At 43.6% G+C, this 18,281-nt stretch overlaps 1 long non-coding RNA gene across 1 annotated transcript; it reads right to left on the bottom strand.

Moving 5' to 3' along the window:
• Positions 1-2,157: 2,157 nt before the first annotated feature.
• Positions 2,158-15,868, bottom strand: LOC138064719 (uncharacterized). Its single transcript, XR_011137964.1, has 4 exons — positions 15,627-15,868; positions 8,169-8,285; positions 3,178-3,335; positions 2,158-2,212 (listed from the first exon to the last, which is right to left on the bottom strand). It is a non-coding gene; the product is annotated as an uncharacterized lncRNA (long non-coding RNA).
• Between the last annotated feature and the right edge of the window lie 2,413 nt (positions 15,869-18,281).

The raw sequence follows: 18,281 nt of genomic DNA on the forward strand, positions 1-18,281 counted from the left end.
TGACATCCTTGGTCCCAGCTATGTCTGCTGAAAAAGAGGCCCCGTATCTTTTCAAAATCTATTCCAGAGGAATTAACTATCAATCAGCTGTGAATTACAGCAGTATTACAAGGCGGGTAAAAAAGCAATTGAACAGCGGCAACAAAGCATCGTTCCACAGCCACAGGACAGAAAGCAAGGAGCGCTCCGTCTAGCAGAAACAAAAGGGGAGTTCAGATAGGTGTAGCATAATTAGGAGGCATTCCCTTTCTGGTTAAAACAACTGTCATGGGGTTTTTATTGCTAAATATGCATTTGAAATCGAGCTTGGCACCTAAATTCCTGATTTCCTTTCTACTGTTTGAACCTCTAGTAAAATCACAAATATTATTATGGCCTCAATCTCTTGTTACAGGAGTAAGTGACACCAGAAATTCAGCGTGGCTTCACCATGAGGATAAGAGTGCATGTGTATATGTACACATACACATGCGCATAGGTATATATGTATGAATTAAGGGTAAGAGAGAAAATCCATTTAAAATAATTCAGAATCACAGATTCTGTGATCCTTACACATATCAAATTGCAAGAGGAAGATATTTTGTTCTGTGAACAGGAGTTAAGATCTAAGTAAAAAGCAGCAGGATGTTTTCAAACTGTAACTGTGCCACTTTGAGCCCAACAAATTGAGGTGGTACCTGAAGCGTAGTTACACTAGACCAGCTACTTACACACAAAACAGTGTTACATCTTGTGTTAATTGTTAAATTGCAGCTCATTCAGCGATCACCCTCCAGCTGGGAATCCCCAGCGGTTTATTTTCCGTTGTTTGCACGTTTGCCACATCTTTGCCGTACTCAGCGCCATACTGCCACCTTTCAAGAACAAATCCTCCCTAAAAATAAGCAGCAGTGATCCCTTAATCAGAGCTCTAGGGGTGGCTGAATTAGACGTATGAGGTTGGTGGCAGCGCAAGGGCAAGAGGCATCTGCTAGGGCTGAGGCCGGCGGCGCTGGCAGGGCAGCGGGGCGCTGCGGTTCCCACACAGCGGCCGAAGGCCGCGACGGAGGGCGCGTGGGGGTTGAGTGCCCCGGCGGCTCTCCCGGCACCCTGTCCCAGTGGCACTATCTAGCGGGCAGCCACCACTGGCACGTGTCCTGGCTAAGGGCCGTGCCACCAAGTGCCTGCCTTCCCCTCGGCTCGGCCAAGCTGCAGCTCCTCTGGTGGCTCACAGGCGGGCGGTGAAACGCTGATGGCAGAGGGAGCTGCCTGTGTATCAGATCCGTTGCACCCACCTTAGGATCATATTCTGAGGCGGACGTAGGCATCTGTTTTGGACGGGGTTATCCTATGCCTCACCTCTATGACTTAACAACGACCTAGCTAAAGTTGTGTTGAGGTGAATATAGTAAAGGAGAAGATCGCTGTACAGATCAGATAGCCATCATTAACTTAGAGAGAGATAATGGATAAGGTTAATAGCACTGCTGAGCTGAGCTAATTCAGCATGCTGAATTTAGATGAGATCTGCAGGCAAACTTCCTGAAGATCTTGCTTGGGCATGGGGCTTTCATTTACATGTGGGGAGAGAAACCCACATCACAGCTCAGACCACAAGTGCTTGGACCTAAATTTCTGATTTAAGCCTAGTACTAATAGTATTTTTCAGTTCAGGCTCTTCCCTCCCTCTTCCCACAAAGACTCTGACTCTGCATTCTCCATACGCTCCCCTCTCCCTGCCTGTTTTATAACATGCACATAGGAGAAGCTCCTTAAACATTTCCCATCGCTTCAGCACATAGCAGAACAGATTAATCTCTCAAAGACATGGCCTGTAATGAAGCTAGCAGACCAAGGTAATGTAAATGCCCGTGATCAGGAGCAGTAGTGAAGACTGCGAATATCACAGTCTACTGATTTATGATCACTCTGGTTGACCTTGCTAAGATTTTTAGAAATACATATTAGTTTAGGCAAATCTCAACCTGTCGTCTAGCCAAATTTTCCTCACAGGACAGCAGGTCTAAACAGGCATTATTTACTACTGTTTGGTTCCCAGTGAATCATTCAGTGCAATTTTCAAATGCTCACTAATAATGTGTTGGACCAAAGTAATAACTCCCTGTGGACAGCAAAGAAATAAAGTGCTTTACAGTTCTATCCCACCTTCCACCAAGAGATAATCCGGCACTTTATGAACTCATGAATTTAACTTCACTGCCTATGAGGCCTGGGGAGAAAAAGAAAAAAAAAAAAAAAAAAAACGCCTGAGATTCACCTCTAACACAGAACTGTAACTTACTTGTAAAAGTATAATATAAACACATTTAAAATTCAGATTTTTTCCATTACCATTTCTCTCATCACTAAATTAAATTGCAAAATATATTCCAGGATGATAAGATAAATTTAAGTAGTTAAGAGGCTTACTAAAACTGAGCCTGACAGAGTATGGAGTCACCTTGATCCATTTCCAAAGATAGGGCATACTATCTCTGGAGTAATATTCTTACTTCAAGATGTGTTTCCTGTTATTCACTACAAAACCATTGAAACAGTTGTATATGGCATAACATGATATGAAGCAGTAATATTGCAGCAGTTTAAATGTAAGCAGTCTCTCTTTTCAATGGGAAACCATAGTTCAGCCACCTTTGGGTCAGTGAATGTCGCGAACATCTTAATACCCAAATTATGAGCACTATGGTTCAACAAAAAATCTCAGCTAAAAACCTGTTTGCCTTCCAGGAGAAGCCTGGGGGTGATTTAAATCATTTCCACCAAAGTGATCAGTATTCCACATGACACTTCACAAAGGAATTAAAGAAAATCAATTTCCTTCAGCCCTTCCTATTTCTGTGCTTTGTTATGAGTCAATGACAGCTCAAGTTGTTTGCATCATTAATGAGCTCTTTCAGCACATCATACCTCAAACACTGCACAAGATCTCTCTCGGGATGGATAAAACAAACTCACTAAGTTCAGACGTCCAGACCTCAGAGCGAGAATTAGGCTGCTCGGCTGCATTTCACCTCCCATACATGCATACACACATGCCCTTTTTGATCTGGATTGTATTATGCAGTATAACGTTTTTAGCTAGGTCTTTGAGATCAACTGCATTGATAGAAAATGCTCCTGACTCCAAAGAACCAAGAAAAACAAAGGCATGAATGTGTGATAGTCATCGTAAACCTGGGAGGCAGAGCCTGAAGACGAAGGGAGGCAGGTGTGCTGCTCTTCCAGAAACGCCATGTGGACTCCAAGGTATTCCATGGCTGCTCTTTTTCACTATAGCAGCAACATTTACTCCAGAATTGCAAGGCTTGGTCTGGGAGGTCTCCAACCTAAAACTGTAATTTTAGCACAACAATTGTTAGCAAATTTCACTGCAGAGATGTGAAGGAAAAAAAAGCAATATTTATGGAGAGGTTGTTACTCATGCTCACTGCCTCTTACAACAACTAAATAATAAAACCTTGCTAAGAGGTTTCTCTTACTGTGATACACTGCCTAGTGGAAATTCACGTGTGACAGGACCAACGCCTATCGGCCAGCCTGCTTGCTCAACAGCATGTTCCATGAGCTAGAAGAGCCTCCTGCTGACTGACTGGCATGAGAGTCACAGAATTTCTTCAAATTTGTTGTTTCTCACTGAGAGAAAACTATAGTTTTATTCACATTCCTCTGCAGCCTCACACTATCTTTAGGTCAGAGTCCAAGATCCTCCTGCTTCTTGTCTTGCACATGGCTCCTCTCCTGCAACGTGCTGCTTCCTCTTAATCTTTGAAGAGAGCTTGCTGTGTCTCTGATTACTTTGCCAATCAAAAGTTCACTGTCACGCTCTTACAAAATATGCTCTTTTGAGTTCAAGTGCCTCCCTAGAACATCTTAGTCTTTATGTCCAATAGCAACTGACCTTCCTTGTGTAGTATTGGGGAAATTTATAATATTTAAGCCTCAGGACTCTGACATACAAACTCTGACAAAAGATCCTGCAACAATTTATGGCCTCCCTGCTCTGCCACTACCAGTCCAACTCAATCCCTTGGTCGAAGAGCAGCACACGCTGGAGCGTAGACCACAGCAGCTGAAACGCATGAACACTTCTCCTTGCCACATCGGGTCCATAAGCTCCAGCCACGGGACAATAAGGTCCCTGTGCCATGGCCTGGGGCGTCCGGCAGCACTCCCAGAGCAGGGCTTGCCAGTAAGCCAGGGAACGCTGGTTTTGCCCAAACTGCAGCTTCCCCACTGCTCTACCACAGCTAGGCTGTTCGGTTGGTTGATAATTTTTTCCTCTCACTTGAAGGCAGACTCTCTGGTGCCATGACCCCTTCTTTGGCACAGGGAGTGTACAGTAGGAGTACAGTAGGTGGAATGAAAAGCACTTCAATATATAGAAAGTTCAAACAACATTCACAAGTTGTGTCTAAATAACTTGTTCGAATCCTCACCTTGTCACAGAGAACAAGCATAAGAAGTAACTCAGGCAAAGTGCTCAAGCTGCTCTAAGCGAAAGCAGTTCACTCTGCTGAGCACCACAGCAGGTCTAAATGTGACCATGTGCGCTCGGTGCAGGCTCCCAGCACACTTGTCCTCTCCAAGGCTGAGTTACTAATTCCCCTTTTAGGCACTAGGCCAGGTCTCCTGCTCATGTCACTTGGTTCCCTTGACTGAAGGCGTCAGTTCAGCTTGTCCTATCTCAGCTGAACTTTCCTTCTGGACCTGATTCACCACACTTTTGTACCAACATTGTGGCAGAACAGCGTGTCATGCATGTGTAAAACTGATGAATAAAAAGGGTAAATGAGGCCCTCCAGATCCAACAATAATTTAATCAGGGTATGGGATTATCAGCTCTACCTCAGTGTTTGGTGTTTGTGTTGCTGTTTATGCAAGCCAATTTTTTTGTTGTTGTTATTAGAAATATACAATGAAAAAATATTTGTGAAAATCCCATTTTACTGAAGGAGGGGCTGTCAGCAATGACGGAAGCAACAATTGGCCCCTAACCATTCAACAGGAGCTTTACAATATAAATACTTCTTAGATAAAGACTCATACTTAAGAAAAAGGCCTTGCTTGCTGGTGCTTGAGCTAATGCACTTCATTACAGAAGCCTGACCATCCCGTTAATTGGCTAGACAATGCAGTCATTAAAATAAATGAGCTACACTTTTGCAGGGCTGGCAATTCAGAAAACCATGCTACCCTATTATCTTACGGTAAATAACAGACTGTAAATAATGCAGACATGTAATTAGGCCAACTAACCAATAAAACAACAAAAAAAAGAAGTTTAAGGATTTCCTTGTTTCTCCCCTTCCCCAAAATAAGTTATCTATCAGATTTTCCACGGGCTCTCCAACCAGCCCTCCAGCATGACTTGGATGAAAGAGTCTCTCAAACACTGCAATTAGATAGATTAAAGGTTTTAATGCCTTTTCTTCATGAAATGACTAGATTAAATGCACATCCAAGGGAACACAGATATTCATGTATAGGATCCTCCTACCATCTTTACAGTTTATCATTTGGCTGCTATAAAAAGGAGGTGAGGCAGGCTGCATCCTTCAAGGCAATCTATGTAATTTAAATGATATTAGATACTTACAATCAGAAGATGCAGACCTAACCTAGATGTATAATAAACTCAAAATGCAAAAATTGAACAGGGCCCAAATATCAGCCGTGCGTGGAGAATTAACTGAACATGTACTGAAATTAAGCAGAACATGCACTGTGTTCAGGGAGCCTGCAAGCCTCTGCATGCTAGTCTCGTCCCGTGCACACAGCTTCCATGTTCCTCCTCTGTGTAAAAAGGCGTTTGGATGCCTCTTTACTGGCCAAATATCAGCACTGAGATAGAGCAAAGGCCCCAGGTCAGGAAACACTCAGTTCGTCTGGGGGAGGTGTTTGCCCAGCAGTTGCACACCTGCTGACATCTGCTAGGAACAAGATTGTCTCAAATCTCAAATTTCAGTCCAAGAGCCCCTACTGCCCCAGCTGAAGTGCTAAAATGATATTAGCAGAACTCTGTGCCAAAGAGGCAGATATTTGGACGAGAGCTGTTTTTGAAGCATTTTAGCACGAAAGGTTCACACAGTGAAGGAAACCTGACAGTAACCCAGTACAAACAACTCAGTTTGGGAAACATGCCTTCCATGGATACATGGTCGATGTCCAGGATTACCACGTGCTCTGGTGAAGGTAAGAACACCCTTTAAAGCCATTATCTGTGACTTTGAGATATCCTCCTGCTACGTACCGTTTGCTATTTGCTATATGGATCTACCACCGGCACATCAGCGTCTACTTTTTTGCTTTATCTACCAGGCTCATTAGTTAGAAACTACAGCGATTTGTGTGAATACTGAGAAGTAATTTAAGGCCTCCTGTACAGAGGAGGGTTTAAGAAACCCTTTTTCACCAGCTCTTCTGAACTTGGCTCTTTTCCTTCTTTTTAATCAGACAAAACACAGATCCAAGAGATATGTGCTGTTTGGGTAATAAAAATTCTCTGGATGAAGCACTTGAGGCAACATGTGCATGACTAGGAAATGATGGGCAGGCATATAAATATGCATGAGCGTATATTCAGACTCCATTTTTCATATCCTGTGCATGAGCATCACCAGCACAAGGTGGGGGGGGGAAAGAAAACAGGGATATGAGGACCCTTTTTACTGTCTTGCTTTTCACTATCTCTTTTGCCCTGATGGAGGGACATCCAGCCTGTGTTCTTGGAAACATATTTATTTGAGAGCACTAAGCCACCCTGAAATGTTCTCCTATCACTTAATAAGATGATTATCCATATACTATCCTTTGCAAATGAAAAAAGCCTACATAATGATGCATGTAATATTCTCATTTCTTTGTTGAAAAAAAGGCTTCTGGGAAGTATCAGAAATGCACATCATATCCCTGAATTCTAGGAAAATACATTAGTCTGATTTAGCTGAAATTTGTCTAACAATGTATAGAGGCAAATACCTCACAACTGAAAGCACATTTTAAAAGATCACAGAGACTTATTTATTCCAGCAGAGGTCAGGAATAAATTATGTTCCAAAACATGTGTTCCTTACCTGCTTGTTTCGTAGCCTATGAATAGATGACATGCAGAACTAAAACCTCTCGTTTCCTGTCAAAAAGAACCTCATTTACACAGCAAACCTCATTTATAGGTCTTTAAGCACAATCAAGTTGGACAAGCACATCTCTCCCAATTTACTTTCTGGAAAGGCAATGATGTCCTGGAGGCTGTACAAGACTGTATGCAGCAACTGCTGATCAAGCCTTTATACACATAGATTATGCCATTTTGATAGCATTTGCTGAAAGATCCTAATGGCTGCCAGGAGGGGAATTTCAGAACCAAAGACAATAACAGACCTCATTAAAACACTGGATTTGCCATGCTCATTTTAGGTTCAGTTGACAGAGCAATGAAACCACTTTCTATATAATAAAAAACATCTTTCAAGCTGCCTCACAAGGCAGGTTAGAGCTAAGCCATTTTGCCTGAGAGCTTTTCACTCATTGCAAAAGAAGAGGCTGGAATATTAGTTTTGCAGGATTTGGATTTTGGAGACACAAAGTCAGGTGAAGAGGTGAGCCCAGTAGAGAGACTGGGCTTTCTGAACGTGTAACTCATTGGAGTTACAGCCTTTGGATATAGAATTAAGAACCTGTCGTGTATTTTTTCTATTTTGTTCAAGAAACAAATACATTTTTCATTAACTAAGTGATACCAAGAACAAGCACAATTCATAACACAGTCTCCGTATGCCTGATTTATAACCCTGTAACTTCTCTCCTTTTATAAATTGTGTTTTGTTTCCAGTGTTTCCAAAATTTCTGAAGAAGCTAACATAGCTGGTTTCCAACTCGGCATAAAACAAAAGTCCAGCACATCTAGGAAAATATGACAGACTTATGTGACAAAGATACTCCAGCAATGAGCTTGTGGGACTCTTGAGACTATTGTTTCAGACTTTGTCCTAGTGCTAAAAATGGGTGCTTGCCAGCATAAAGGCTGAGAAGAAAATCAAAAAGTCTATCAGTAACTGAGAGATAAAAACCAATGACAGTGAACATGAATGATAGAGCTTCAGAGAGATGGAGGAAAAGAAAGGGCATTTACAGTATTTACACATAAAATATGCACAAATACATACCTTCCTGCTGTGGTAGAGCATACAAGTATTGCTAACAGTAAGCAAATCCATCTTTTAAATTGTATCGCTGCTGATTTATCAAAGGATCACACTTCTCTTGCATGACACGCCAGGGAACTGAGGGAAAGAATGGGAACAGATGAATAAACATCACCTTTTAATTTTTTTTCCATAGGAGCTGTAGCAGGCCATTATTGCAATACGTAGTTCTTAAAAAAAAAAAAAAAAAAAAGCAAGATTTAAAGCTCTTCCATTCAATCCTAAGAAACCGTTCCATACCTTCACTGTTTCTCTGTATGCTTATTCCTTGATTTTCAAGGCTCAGAAGAAGCAAAATTATGTTTGCTGTTCCATTTCTGTTCCAGGTGGCCCATTATTTCTCCTTTCTTTTCACATTTATTTTTTTCTGCAATTTATATAGATTATGTATATGTCCAAGTTGTCTTTATCAGCACTCTAAAACCTTCATGTTCTCCTCATCGAAATCCCATGCAAGTCATTTATTCTCTGTTTTTCTATTTATAAATTCTTGCACTGAAGTTCTGGAATGTTTATTTGTTTATCAAGATTTGGAGAATGAATTGGGGTTGTTTTGGCATGGTTATTTCGCTTGTTGTTAAGTCTACAGAACATCTTACAGGTAGCTTGTTTGTTGTTTTTCTGTTAAATGCTTCCATTCTTTTTACCTGAGTGTTATGTCACCTATCTAAGGAGCCACACCGCTGCTGAATGAAACATGCTATCATACTCCTTTCAAGTACTTATAAGAACTTTCCAACATGAATTAGATGCTAGTACAGACAAGGCCACCATTCATTTGTTGCAGTTACAACTGGTAAGCAGTTATCAAGGATTCTTTCCCCTTTCTGTTTTGAGGAGTTTGTGTTTCTGTTTTCAATATATCCTAAACATGTAAAGGTGCAAGATCTACTCTGGGCATTTGCCCGTTGCGCTTTTGAATACCACTAAATACGAGCCTGTGTACACACTTTTAAAAACTTGAGTTCTACATCTATTCCGCATGTGCAAAAATAATAACGAAACGGACAGTATTTTATATCAGATTGAATGCTTGTATACAGCTATTGACAGAGGTCGTCTCATTAAGTAATGTCTTCTCCCTCAAATAACAAACCCAATCAACAGCTGAGGTGTAGGTGCTCATAAACCTCAGGAGCCCTCCAGACAACTGCTTCTTTTACATAGGAGTTTCATTTCTTGAGCACTTTGCATGTACTAATCACACAAAACTTGCAAGTACGACCATTCTTAAGCCCTGATACACAACTATGGTCAGATTCAGACCTATATAGCATCAGTTATTAGTCTGTCATAAATTCCACCTGTTGTGCCAGAACTTCCTCTGCCCGAGAGAAATCATCCACCACCCCAGCAAAAATATAATACCAACTCTATCCAGAGAAAAAAAGTTTTGAGTCATCTCCCTGATATACTCAGCAGCTGTGCTCTGTTCTGATTCTGAAATTCTCCAATTGCCAAGAAAAAGCCAGGATAAAATGAAGAGCCTCCGTGTGGTTAGGATACAGAGTTGTGATCATCAGTAATATCTGGCCATGTATCATGGTGCCTTTTTTCAAGGATATTCAAAGTGTGCTGTACCTGTAAGGACTGTAAGTATTAGAAAGACCAGGTATGGTAGTTGGGTGGGAGAAGCAATCCACATGTGGATATGCATGCCCTCCCTCTAGCTGTTCCTTCTTCTGCTCCCTTTCCTGCTGCACAGTCTTTGCAGTCTTGGAGGAATTCCTGTAGACAGCATGCATGGCTGGTGTGATCCAGGGAGCCCACACAGGGATCAGAAAAGAGCGGGAAAGAGAGAAAGCACACGGTCTGAAATAAAAGCGTTGAGCCTGGTTTGTACAGACTGAAACGGTCATATTTCTGCTTAAGTGTGCCTCAGCCAACACAGCTGAACTGCAAAGATCTGTACAGGTCGTGAAAATACCATCGCTTTTAACGTTAGCCATGATAATATTATAATAATAGCATAATAATAATAATGAATATGGATTCACTATTCATAGATCTGCACTAAAATCCTTCACCTACAAATACTTATTCCATTTTAAGTGGTGCCAGCTACTCATTAAGGAAACAGGCATTATACCACATGAACTAGTTGACCATGATGCAAATGACTGAGATGACCAGCGCTTAGACAGTCCGCCCTCTGAAAATGTAATGCTCCACACTGTACACCAAACCTCAGCAGGGGAAATTAGGGCAGTCCCTCCACAAAACAAAGGCAAAGGCTGATGGAGGCAGAAGGCACAGGGAAAGTTAAGAGTAAGCTTTGCTTTTGCCTAGCATTAAAGTCTCCTCACCTCTTGCCAGTCCAAAACCTTTTTCTATCTACTGGAAGGCAAAGAGAGTCCAGGGTCCCAGACCTGCTGTCCTGTTTCATTACCTGTATCAACATCTTGAGCTCCTGCGACCCCTGGGAATCCAGTCTTGTGGGCCTGGGAAGCAGCATGAAGTCTGCTCTAGCGTTCATGCAATGCCATACACAACACTTGAAAGCTCTGCATTTAAAAGCAGGCTTCACCTCAAATATACATGAGTTGTATTCTCCCATTTTTACACTGTCTCCATGTTCAATCTCAGTGCACACAACGAGCTGTGGGGTATAAAAGTCTCAAGAGACCTCAGCTGGCAGACTAATGTAGAGATCAAATTTACACCTTAGAATGATTGAAGAGAGAGGATTGTTGTAGTTTCGCTGGGAATACCAGAAAGGCCTAGGGCAGCTCAAAATGTGAGATCAGAGCCATCAGGGAGCAATAATATAAGCCTAGGAAACTGGAGAAGGAAGACAGAAGTGGCTTAGGAGTGAAGGCAATACATCAAAGAGATGACTTGCGAATGAAAAAAGTCAGATCCAAGACTAATTGAGTAGAAGGAAGAGCTGACAGACACAAAGACTGAAGCAAGGCTGTTTTTCTTTGCTGTCTGCTGTTCAATCTAGACTGTGCCTGCAGTAGTTACCATGGTCATCTCAGTGATATTGCCAGCAAGGCACTGGAGGAGATGGTGGCATTGATAAGCAAAACGATTATATCAGAGGTACTGTTCATTAGACTGTGCTGTCTCCTCTGCAACTGAGATGGCACTGTCATTACCAGTCTGTCCTCTTCCACCATTGTACCAGTCTATCTTCTTCCACCATCCAAATAATACTTAAGCAGGGACTACAGAACCAAGAGCCCATAAAGTTTAAACCTGAGCGGTTTTGTTCTGTCCTGTAAATATTAAGTCGAAGGGCATGCGCTGAGTGCACTCAGAGGAAGACGTTCCACGGGACACTGAGCTGGAAAATGTCCAAGGAGACTTCCAGACGCTTCAAAACATAAAATTGTCTCTAAGATTTAAACCACTGAGGAGTGGGTCTCTGTAAAAGCAAAGCTCTTTCATCCAGATCTTTTCAGTTTTGACGCACAGTTACATAAATTATGTCAAGAGATGAAGCAACAGCCAATATCAGTGCCTTTTTTTCCTTTATCCGTTACACCTCAGGAAGAAGGGAGGGTGAGGGGGACTAAAACTATTATTTTAGTTCCTAAAACCTTTCTCCCTCAATATCCTGTTCAGGGCACATGCCTGTCCCCAGACATCTTTAATTGTATTATAAAAATCTTTAGTCTTATCTGTCAGGAAAAAAGTCAGCTTGAGAAGCAAGCCATTTAGAACACAGTGATAAAACACTGATATTAGGAATAAAATCTCAAAAGCTTATGCTACAGTAAATAAAGCTTTTGCTAAGATCTAGTCCATACATTCACAGAAACAGTAAGCTGAGACTTGCCCTACAGAAAATGCTTTTAAGGAGAAACGCTCTCCCACAGACATGCCAAGTCTATGAGAGAGAGAGGCAGTTTCCACAGGGTAAGAGGTCAAACCAGGCGAGCTATGATTTTGCAGGTACTGCCATGCATGCTTATTGTGAAGGATACCAGTGAGACTTCCTAGGTACCTGCAGCCAGACATGTGCTTCCATACCTGGTTAAACTGGGCTGCTGGTGAGAATGACAGCTCCCAGAGCTGTTGCCCTGACAAAATGATGATACTTCGAGGGCTAGGTATTGCCCAGACAGACTAACTCCAAACACTGTAGCAACAGCTGAACATTATAGCATGGCCTGCTCCAACCTGAGAAAGACGAAAGCAGATAGTCTATGTTACAGGCAGACTAGAATAGGAGATTAGGTCTTATCTTTCATCTCACTGTGTCTTCATATCTCCCTCCCTGCCTCCACAATGCACACTATCCCACAGACATCCTCCATTTGACATTTTCATCAGTGAAAGGTCTGTGAGTTGACTGACAGGCTTCTCATATACCACACACCCTATCACAGCAGGAAGATATAAATAGGTATGTAAGTATGGCTGCATCTTAATGCCATCAATCAACTCAGCGGTGACGATAGGGCCAAATGAAGTCTTTCCACTCATTAGATTCCTGCGGTCTACTATCTGCCAAGAGTTTGACCACAACTCCCTGGCGTGTATAGATGGCTTCTGTGATTCCCAGGTGGTCTCTCATCAAAATATATCCCAGGCCTGGGTCTGTTTAGCTTTCCAGAACAGATGAGACTGACATAGCTATAGGCTCCAAAGATAATTATTTCTTGAAGAATACGCTCCTTTTGTTACAAGAACTAAGGTCAGCAAACAGCCACCACTTGTGGAATCAGAGATAAGAAGTCATAGCAAAACTGAAGATATGGGGTTAACTACGCCATTTTGTTTGGGAACAGAAGAAAAAGGAGGTTTATGCTATCTTTTTTTAAAACCGAAACATTAGTTTAAAAGTAAGACCTTAAAAAGCAGTAATCTTCTTTATTTGGCTATAAGAGCTACTAACACATTCTCACATAGCCTTAGCCTCAGCAGCCCTGTTCTCTCACTCCTCTGTTCTGGCCAGCTCTGCTCCAACCCTCCTTGGGCCCAGGTGACCAGGAATTAAGACAGTAATTCTTACTGTGACCGTAAGATAAATCTCTGTTTTTTCATAAAACCCTTTTCAATGGAATTTGATACTATTTTGTGATTTGATTCTGCAAGAAGTGCACCCAGCTGAGCCCCGAATCAATACAGAATTCATTAAAGGATCCAGGCATTGGCTAGCTGTCTAGGCAGAAGAACAAGGTCTCTCTCCCTTTGCCTCTCGTTTTTATCACACTGCCAGCATAAAAAGGCATGAAACATACTGGGAAGATTTAATAAATCAGTAGAAAGACACATAGCTTTTTCTAATTTTTTTTTAATAGAAAGATGAAATATAGCAAAAAGACCACTGGAACCAGGGAGGGAGAACAGGGGAAAGGCAGCAGATGTTGTAAAAGATCTACTTTCATGTTCCCTGTGCACCAGAAATGTGCAGACGTATGTTGGCAGGGCTACAGTCAGAGTCCATAGCGAGGCTCTATCTTACACATCTGGAAGCTATTTGGCAGGGTGCAGAGTTCAAATGTTTTCTGCTTCAGCTGGTTTCAAACATACCTTGCGATGCAGGGCTGAGCTTGGTACCGTTCAATGTACAGGCTCATTAACGAAGGCATTCACCACAGCTTCGGCGTCACCCGCTTCAGCTGCTGTCACACACAGGCACGGGGCCGGGGTTTGCTCCCCATTTTGGCCCACACGATGCCAGTAACACTCAGCAAATGAACATGATAATAAAGAAACAGGGAGGAGAGCAGGGAGAAGCAAACGGCACCACAACTCAGTGCAGCCTGGCCTCCTATCAACAAACAAAATGTACTTGGACAAAATCCAGGGTGTGAGTTAACTTGAGTGCAAGGCAAATCATTCAGGAAATCAGAAGGTCTGCGCTGCACAGGAACATGGAGGGGTCACATCAGAGCCCTCTGGCTTTTTGCAGAAATCCCCCAGCCTTTAAAAGAAAAAAAAAAAAAAAAAGCAACCACAAGGAGAAAGGAAAGGTTGTCCCTCTCTGCCCTAGAAGAACTGCCACCTCGAGTCGCAGGGATGAATGTTAGCAGGCAATGAGAAGCCACATGCTGGCTCTGGGCTGCCAACGCTACCCCGACCCAGCATGGGAGCGCCCGGCCACCCCACGCACACAGCAGTCACCAGGACCAGCTCCGCTTTGGGAAGAAATGTTTCTCAGCCGAGATGCACTTCTGGGCCTGCCCCCTCTTCCTGCAAGCCCTGTTTCACCATCAGGATTCAGCACCAGTCGTGTCCACCAGCTATGTGCTGCACCTTTTGCAAAAGGAGCAAACCACCAGCAGGGCTGCAGCTGGCTGGGACGGGCCCCGCTGGGGCACGGCGGCGAGCAAGCCCTGCATCGGGGGACTGCCGCAGCACCTGCACATGTGCTGTTTGCCAGCGCCAACCCGCTGCCGAGCTGCCAACAGCCCCAGGCATGGTAAACACATGGCAGGGGTTTAACAGCAAGGCAGAAGGAGGCTTTCCCCACCTCCACGTGCCATTCCCAGCTGGGCTGGCAGGGCTGGAGCGCAAGCTGGGATATTTGCTGCTGAATGAAGATGGCTCCTGCGAAACCTCACTGAAAGTGAGGGAACAAAGTGCACCCCAGTGAGCAGATCTTGGACCGTCCAGCCCACGTTTCGTCCATTTTCTCTCCTCTAAGTCTCAACCAGTGCTTAGGATCTTAAAGCAATGCATTCATCTTTTCAATGTTTACCACATTTCAAGGTTTTGTATCTGCTTAATTTAGATACAGAATATCTTACACGTCTCCATTTCTGTCTTCATCTTCTCTGGCTGGAGCCACCCCAGAATTAAAATAGGGAAGGAGAAGAGGAATGGGTTGAAACAGCATCTAAGAGTAGCATGCCAAGATGTTATCACTCAATATTTCTTTCAGTTGCAGGAACATTTTGCAGTACAGCACATATCTTGTAACACTTCGACCTTCAGCTTCCTCGTCCCTCACCTCACTATTTTTATTTGCCCTGCACTCTCTGACAACTTGCATACAAGAATGCATGCATTGGGGCACTTCCGTTTTCTTCACTCAGCTTCAAATGTTTGAGAGCAGCAATATTTATCAGCTCATTTTGAGGCTAAGGACACAGGCACTTGTGGGGATAATCCAGAACGTATGGGGGAGAGAAGAGGGAGGGGGAAACCCTTGTGCCTCTGTGTCTCCTTGTACAGCCATCGAGCCTGTTTTGCCCTAATCTGTCTCCCTCAGTCCAAGTGCCCTGGACTCAGCCCTGATTTGGAAACTTTCTGTGGCAGGGGCTGTCAGCTGCACATCTGCTGTTAGATGCGGTGGCAGTGGGAGGACACAGCTGACCTGCCAGCCCCCCCCAGCCCAGCCATCAATTCCTGCACTTACAGCAGGAACCGCCTAGACCGGCGGTTCCAAACATTTTCTTAGCTTGACCTTATCCCTCCTCTGCCCTCCCCTTTCTTGGCCTCCCCCCTGCACTCCCCACGCACCTGGACCACTTCTCCAAAGCAAGCGCCTGCCCACTTCTCAGCCCTTCGGGGGCCTGTGCTGCAGCCCCGTCGCCCTCGTCCCTCGCCCGGCCGTGTCTCTGGCGCCAAGGAGCCTCTCTGCTTCTTTAGCTGACATAACATGAAGGTCAATCAGGGATGAAAAATGCCCAAGAGAAATGATGAGATGTTTTATATCAACTTCAAATGAACAGTGAGACAGGACTTTGCTAATCCAATACATCAAAAATGCAGCCAAGTCAAAAGGAAGAATTTGTATTTGTAGAATAACAGAAAATTGAACCCTGCAAAAGAGGGAATAAATACCAGTCCCTCTGGCCTTGTAGATGCAGAGAGGCAAGAGGAAATGAATATCTCAGTCTAAGCTGGGGCCAGAAGCCTTGGGAAAAGGATACAGCATGCCTTAAGAAACATGCCATCTTTCCCAAATCCCAAAAAGTGGGAAAGGGAGGAGGCATGGTGGGCACTAAGTCAGCCATCTTCTTCAAGGCTGTTTCAGAAGACCATAACCACAATGGACTGACGTGAGTAAACTCTCGGTCACTGTACAAGCAGAACTGAACAATTTACCACAGCTTGATAATAGCAGCGCTAGCGGCCATGGCGTTGTAATGGTCTAAGAATATAAAACAACAAGGTTTGTGGACAAGGGTAATATCTTTTATTAGACCTACTAAAAAAGTTGGAAAAAACAGACAAGCTTTCACCACACAAGGTTTTTCTCAGGTCTGAAATGAAAGTGTGATATCCCAGGAGAGAGCCGAGACACTCACCAGGGAGCACACAACATCTAAGGAAATTACTAAACACTGAGAGTTAGTGGATTATTCATGCATATTTGAAATATTAAGTAGTCAGATAATTGTTTACTACTATAATGTTTGACCAGGAAAGGCGGACGTCTCTGCGAGAGGCTTTCTCTCAAGCCAGTTGGAAAGAGTTGTGTTGTGGAGAGACTGACGTTACGCAAGGCAGATCATCCTGCGCCTGCCCAATGGCCGGGCTGAGGTTACAACGAGGGCGTACACCAGGGATCCCAAGCCAAGGACGCGAACCAGACTAGTGGCCGAGGATCGAGAGCTGGCACGAGGGATGGGACGCAAAGCGAGGGGCAGGAGGGAAGGCTGGAGCCACAGCCAAAAGCTGCAGCTACCGACCGGCCAAGCAGCAGTCCCAGATGTTGCTCTATAGATAGCTCCTCACAGCCAGTGGCACAGGACAACCGCAGCTGTGCCGGCCACAGCCCGGATGGACGGCGATGCTCACCCAGCGATGGCCGGCAGCCCTCAGCAGCGCCGGAAGGAAATCAGAGGAAAACCCAGTAACCTTGGCAGCCCATTTGACGTAGGCGTAGCGAGGCAGGCCGCTGTCCCACTCCTGGGCTCTATGTGGTCTATGAAGAGCACGGCCACAGCAGCACAGGCTTTTGCTCCTAGCTCTGGTGAAGTTACGTGCATTTGAAAAGCTGCTTTAATTAAGTTAAGGCCATGGGCTCCAAGGAACCTGTTCCTTGGAGCCTGAGCTGTGCTAAAACTAAGCTGAGAGCCTATAATGAGTCCTTACTCTTCAATGTGCAGTAATGAGGCCTTTCATGAATTTTGTAGCTCTGCAGAAAGAGGTTTACAAGAGATAACGTTGTTTTTGTTCTAGCTGTTAACAAAATTTGCCACATCGTTAAAGAGAAATTTGTTTTAGAGTATGAAGGCCCTGTAGCCAATCTAGCCAAGTACACCGAAAGAGAGAAATAAAAGTTTTCTTTCTGGTGAGCTAAAGATGCAGAGGCACATGAAGAAAACTGTAAGCCCCTTTAAAGAGATGGCAAAAAGCAGTGCATTGGTGTTGTTCTGGCTATGCTGAGACCACTATGGTTGCCCTGCCTTCATTCTGCTTTCTCTTTCTTACATCTGTGCAAAAGAAAAGATGATGAAAGCATAGCTCAGACCTATTCCCTCATTCAGAAAATAAATAAGAGTATGGACAGATTGCACCTGACTTTGAACCTCTGTTCAGTGAGAAAGATCTTCAACTGACAAAATTTGAAATTACTTGATCTGGTAAAAACATGTAAGTATGTATCCTTCAGATCAAGAGATGAAACTAATTAGAGAAGGAACGGTGCAGATAGCAAATGATAGGGTTCACCATATGGAAACTGAAATTTCTGCTGTTGGCATTGAGCATCTCCAGGCCCAGCACTGAATGGTGCTTTCTATCCTTCAGCAGCAGCAGGAGACATCTTAAAATTAGAAAACCATATTACAATCAGAAATAATACCAGAAGTTCCAAGGAAATTCAGGAATAAGGACTTTTATTTAACAGGGTCCCCGAAAAAAGGAGAGAAAAGGCTATACGGAGTGAAAGGTAGCCCTCTGAGTTGAATGGCATAAGCTTTACCTATAGTCTATCCACGATATATTTTCTGCTATAATTAAATTCCAAAAGTTGATGAAAAGGGAAGGCTGCCTGCCAAAGACGAGTGAGGTAATGCCATTGCAGAATGGCCTGAAGTTCCCAGTGCTCGGTCGAACTTGCAAAGCCTGACCTCTGAGATAGGAGTTACAGCTGATGGCTGTTTCTCTTTCATGTATGAACATTAAAAATCATCTTTCTCTGTTCAGATCATGAGACATAATTTT

This window comes from Struthio camelus, chromosome Z, assembly GCF_040807025.1.
Source record: "Struthio camelus isolate bStrCam1 chromosome Z, bStrCam1.hap1, whole genome shotgun sequence".
Taxonomy (NCBI): Eukaryota; Metazoa; Chordata; class Aves; order Struthioniformes; family Struthionidae; genus Struthio; species Struthio camelus.